Source organism: Periplaneta americana, chromosome 7, assembly GCF_040183065.1.
Source record: "Periplaneta americana isolate PAMFEO1 chromosome 7, P.americana_PAMFEO1_priV1, whole genome shotgun sequence".
In the NCBI taxonomy this organism is placed as follows: domain Eukaryota; kingdom Metazoa; phylum Arthropoda; class Insecta; order Blattodea; family Blattidae; genus Periplaneta; species Periplaneta americana.
This window is the reverse complement of record NC_091123.1, coordinates 59558420-59564909: the sequence shown is the minus strand read 5'-3', so window position 1 is coordinate 59564909 and position 6490 is coordinate 59558420.

The following is a 6490-nucleotide window of genomic DNA, read 5'->3' as shown; positions in this document are numbered from 1 at the left end:
TGCCCTTCGCCATCATCCCTGAAAGTTTGTAACACCACCTCGGAAACATTCTGTATATTATATACTAGTCTACTGTTTTGCATTAACTAAAAATGTAACATGAGTTATCCGCCGCTATGAAGTAACGGTTAGCTCGTCTAACCGTGAAACGAGCGGACTCAGGTTCAAATCTTGGTTGAGACAAGTTGCCAGGTTGTTTTTTCTTAGGGGTTTTCCCTCAACCGATTGAAGCAGAATTGCTGGGTAACTTTCGGCGTTGGACCTCGGACTCATTCCGCCATTATTAATTGACATAACATCATCCATACCATAGCCGGTGTTAAATTCACGGTGCGGCGTGCTGTACTTGTACAAAAGCTCGGACCTTCGGCTACAAATATCATTCACAGAACAAGAGTGGTAAGCACAATAAGCCCCAGGATGAAGTGTTAGCCTTCGGGTCCCTCCTCCGCAAAAAAGAGAAAAAAGGTTAAAAAAAGTGATTGCAGAATATATAGGCCTACTAAAATGTCAAAAAGTATACATTAATTTTATTCACATCAACAGAAAATTGTAAATGCCAGTACTGTTATTATATTAACTGTACTTAGTTATAAACTGCAAGATACTTATTTAAATAATTTGCAATCTACAAAAATAATAGCCTACATATTATGTCCATTCACCAGATATTATCAACTAAAACTTTTATGGAGTTTGCTAGTGTGACAGAGTTAAATTTCATATATGAAAATTAATAATCCATTAAACTTAAATGGCAGAATTATCTCAACAATTAGGACTATTATTATACTTGAATATTAACAGGAACGAAGAACTGCTCTTAAATATTACTTGGTGTCATTTCATTCAGGGCAGGATCGTTTTATGGACACTAAATCTATAAAATGGGACACTCAAAATCACGCCCGTTTCGAAATAAGGTATGCTACAAATTTTTATTGTCCTTAAAAAATCAATCGCCAATGGTCGCGAATTTTTATCCTAGAGGGCAACTCGAAAATGGAAACAGTTTAGGCACATATATACAAAAATCATCCCTGCTGAATAGTATTGCTCACCCCTTGTAAGAAGTAACGTCATCTACTACAAATTCTGTGTCTCCCACACAAAAGGGTGGGATCCTTGACCTACATACCTATGGAGCAAAAAAAAAAAAAAGTATGAAGAATTCTACCTGTGTCTGGGTTCGGCATGAAGCATAAAAGAGATGACCTGATTAAGAAATAGACTTAACGGTTTCTACAGTATATCCCTTACTATGTATGTCGCAAGGGTGAGTGTCAATAAATTTACCATAGTAGGCAAACGTCGCTACAATCAACTACCTACAAGGACTGAATCAATGTTGCCAAATCGTCAGATTTTAACAGAAAAATTTTTTGTTAAGAGACAAAAGGATTTTTTTTTATGTTTCATGCTGTTTCTGTGGCGGCCAAGTATCTCAGTTTGTAGAGCAACTGGCTAAGAACTGGAAGGTCCTGAGTTCAGTCCAAGATGGTGACGGAACTTTTCTCGTTTCCAAAACTTCCAGAACAGCCCGGGGTCCATTCAGCTTCCTGTTAAATTGATTATCGGGTTGATTCCGGGGACAAAAGGCTGTCGGAGCGTGGTGCCAAGCACATAGGGTTGCCAATTTTTTTTTTAAGAAAATACGGGAGACTAAGGAATCGACAAAATTGCACATAGAAAACAGACAAATTATTCAGTTGAGTTAGTAGAAAACAACTTTATTCTACATGCAAATCTGGCTTTCAGGTAAAGCTCTCCGTGAAAAAGACTTGAATAATTTCAAGAAAAAATTGTTCTGGGGCCGCACCAACGCTCTACCGACTGAGCTACCCAGGAACTTAACCCGAAAAATCACATAGTTATACAGAGTTTGTGTGGATTTCTGGCGTCTTGTCCCGGTCATTACTTTGCCTATATTTTCTGTCTCACGAGCAGATACACGTATCTACAAATCTTTTGAGACTATAGTGGTCTCCTTTGCTCGAATTTATTTATTTATTTATTTATTTATTTATTTAATTTTACTTACTTATTTATTTATTTTATTTATTTACTTACTTATTTACTTACTTACTTACTTACTTATTTACTTATTTATTTACTTATTTACTTATTCACTTATTTATTTACTTATTTATTTATTTATTTATTTATTTATTTATTTATTTATTTATTTATTTATTTATTTATTTATTTATTTATTTATTTATTTATTTTACTAATAATTGTAACATAAAATATAAATAAAGAGAAAAACAAAGACAGCTTTCTAGTAAATCTGTGAAGGTTCCGAAGACTTCTACGAGATCGTAATAGTTTCAGAAACGAAAGAAAATGTGTTAATAGTGAGAAGGAAATGTTCAGCTATTTCACATCTTATATATATAATTTGAACTGGTAATGGAAATTACGGGAAAACGGCTGAACGGTTTTTAATAAATGGCCCCTCATTTCGAAGCTTGGAACTTAAAGTTTTTCAGAAAAATAGTAGTTTTCAGTGAAATGTCAATTTTTCAACATAATTTTCCTATTTTCCAAAATCCATCTGTCATCAGTTTTGAGAACTAGGTAAACTAGCTAATTGCATTTCAGAATAAAACAAAACACACACTACAGTAAACAATATTACACGAAGGCCATGATCTGCAAGAATGCTGACATATCTAGAGCTCAAATTAAATTGGTTATTAAAAACTTAACTTACTAAAAATAATTTACAGGTTCGATTCTGTGGTGTGTAATTTTCTGGGTACAGCTGTGTATTGGATATTAAAAACTACAAAACTTGAGGTTGTTTGATGACATTATTACCATTAGAAATGCAATATTATTGTAGTTAGTGCCATGATGTGACTATTTTTCATTAATTATACATATTAATGCTATATTTATGATATGAAAGTGAAATGTTTTGGGGTTATATTATAAGTAGATGTAGAGAATAACTTAAATTAGATTTTGATTTCTATATTTTACTGAGTGGCGGCTATATAGTATATATAGTATACGTTACTGAAAGCTATAAAACTTACATAAGATAATAATATTATTAAAAATCAAATATTTTTATAGTTATTAATCAAGTAGGGTTGGGTCTTTTTCATATATTTAATGGCGGTGTGGTGTAGATATTTATATGCGTAGTTCTCTTCAGTATTGGCTCGAGAGAATATCTTTCATTGTTATGGAAGCAAATAACTTCCCGAATGTCTGGTATTCTTCATTGAAAATAAATCTGAAAAATGTTTATTTGAACGTCTAATGAACTTAGTTTGCAGCATTTGCTGCACAAGCCACTAGTCTAGACTAGTTACACCAATTGTTTCCTTCAGAGTCCTGTCATTCAAATATACGACAATAGCTCTATTGGTGGACATCATTAAAATATGCACAACAAAAGCTTTACAGACATATCTGGAAAGGTTATTCTACTTATTTTATTTAAAAAATGACAAGATTAAAATGAAAATATATAAGTACGGTGTGATTTGATTTCACGATTCGCGAAATGATTGTAACATTTACGAGTACACGAGGCAATCTTATATAATTAAGTAGATACACATCGATGACTTTAAGATTCACTTTCAGAATCCTAATTTCTTCAACTTAATACTCCATCATTTTATGGTTCATAAGTGGAATAATGTTAGAAAACAAGTGACCTTAAATCACAAAAACCTTTTCTAATGTCATTTACTGTTCTAAGAATCCTATTCTGCAAGCATCACTAAATACGAAAATATGCACTGGAGTAAGTCAGACTGCGCTTCAATTTAATTTGTCATATTAAATTAGTTCTCTGTTTATTTGTAACATTCTTGACAACCAATAATCTAAAACATTGAGAGTACCGGTACGTATGCAATCAATCCTCACGCAGTTCTCCTCTCCAGGATTTTTAGGAGATATATTTCAGAATTTTATTTTCCTCGCGTAATTCTTCTATCATACATTAAAAAAAAAAATGTGCATTACTTGCCCCTTCAAGGATACCTGGTAGAGATTGTCAGCTGTTCCGTATGCTTTACCTTCCTCAAAAGAAAATGAATTTTCTACAGAACTGTGGCAGATAGAAAAACAAAATGTTCATCAATCATAAAACATATCCTGCAGAGTTTATTGATATCACACTAAGTACAGTAGTCTCCTGGGGCCGTATTCATAGACATTTTTAGCGCGGGCTTTCGGTGGATTATCAGCGTTTTTCGTATTCATAAACCAGTGTTAGCGATAGGATATGATTTGAATTCTGTACTAGTAACCAGTGGATAGCCGGGGCCAGCTTAGTACGCTCGTAGCGCGTGCTGCGAAATGTCTATGAATACCACCCCAGCTGGAATCTAAAAGCATAGCGGCCGTTAGCTTCGTCCGTAAAACAGAGAGGCGCATCCGCGAGCATTTACTAACTGCACTGCTTCTACCCACCGCTTGACGTCACTCATGCTTGCAGATCCCAGGCGGGATGTGTAACTAGGGTTATTTTCTTTCAGTTGATAATAATAATTAAGCACTGGGGTGACAATTTCTGGTACCATTTTCTCAGAAACTATTTGCCAGAATTTAATGAAAATATTTGTACACGTTGTGTATTGTAGATGGAATATTTTTTGCCATAAAGTCTTAATTGTTTTTTTTTTCTTAATTTCTTAATTAACACAATCAGAATTATGATGTAGTTATTTATTATCAAATGTTAGTTTCTGTCACCATTCATTCGTTCATAGTTTTCTGCCCATGCGCACATCTTTCACTGCAAATCAATCAATGAAACCAATCTTTCCTATTTTCTGTCTTTCTCTTAGTCTCTGCCTATGACCCATACATCTCAAGTCGTCTATCATCTGATATCTTCTTCTACCTCGAAATTTTCTCCGTTCACCATTCCTTCCCGTGTATCCTTCAGTAGGTAGTTTCTTCTCAGCCAGCAACCCAAACAATTCCTTTTTCTTTTCCTGATCAGTTTCAGCATTAGTTTCATTAGCATATGAAAATGTTTGATGTTATTTATGATCAGTTTGTACTCGATATTTTGCAGTCATCGCGTAAGTCCCCCTTCGCGATATTTTGCCTACAAATTTTGAAAAATAAAGAAGAAATTACCTCAAACTTTAAATGCACATTACTTGCTACAATCTTCACTCGCATTCCTTGTATTTTTTTAAAGTTATCAAGTAATGTCCTACTGTAGTGAAAAGAATAAAAAAACATATACTTCGATTAATCATTTTTGCCATTTTTATTAATATATATTTTTAATATTATTTGGCGTGTGACATTCATAAACCTGTACGTCTACTTTTCAGAATACAGATTGCAGAAAACACTGTAAAATGTCATGTAATAGTATGTTACGATACAAGATTAGAAGTGCTTTTTACAAAATCGAGGAAAAGTTTTAAATGTGTACTGTACAGTATTTTTTTTTGCACGATTGTATATTTTTAAAATAATATTTATAAAAATCCTAATATACAGTACGTAAAAAAGCTAACTGATGTTAGCAATCTTGCCAACGTACAAACTTCAATGTGAAGGAGTAAAAATGATTCAAGTACTTGTAATATTTCGTGTTCAATTGGAATAATGTTTATTCTTTTTGTTAAATGAAGTTTCAATTGTTTAAATAAAGTTCAGTACATTTAAAATGCAGTGATTTGTTTCGTATAATGTATATTAATTTTAATACTACCTTTTGCGTATGAAGTTTACATGCATTGTAGCATACATAAGTATGAAGGCAGTCGTTTCCATTACAACACCAGAGCAGTTATTTGTACTATTTCAACATATTTATGTAGGTTGGCAACTCTGAATTCTTACTCAATCGTGACGGCCGTTTGCTTAACGACGAGAAAACACAATATCGTGCAAAATTATATTTAGGCGTAGTGGTTTCAGAGAAAAATGCATTTAAGTTTGAAAAATCTTACTTAAGAAAAACTGCATTAAAAAGATGTATGAATTACATGCCCCGCCATATTTTAGAGAGACCATTTAAAAGTTTATCTGCAGGGATACTCCCATAATATACACATATTGTTTTAAAGAGCAAATTTTGTACGCAGTTTCTGTTCACTAAAACGTTCACACAGTCTCGCTGGGGTTCAAACCCATATTTTCAACAATCATCTCACTAGAGGTTTTGATTTATCTATAGAAAATCAAAACTCGAGGGAGATTTAATTGACTATTACACGATTAGACAGACAGACAGACGGACAGACGGACGGACGGACGGACGGACGGACGGACGGACGGACGGACGGACAGACAGACAGACAGACAGACAGACAGACAGACAGACAGACAGACAGACAGACAGACAGACAGACAGACAGACAGACAGACAGACAGACAGACAGACAGACAGACAGATAGATAGATAGATAGATAGATAGATAGATAGATAGATAGATAGATAGATAGATAGATAGATAGATAGATAGATAGATAGATAGATAGATAGATAGATAGA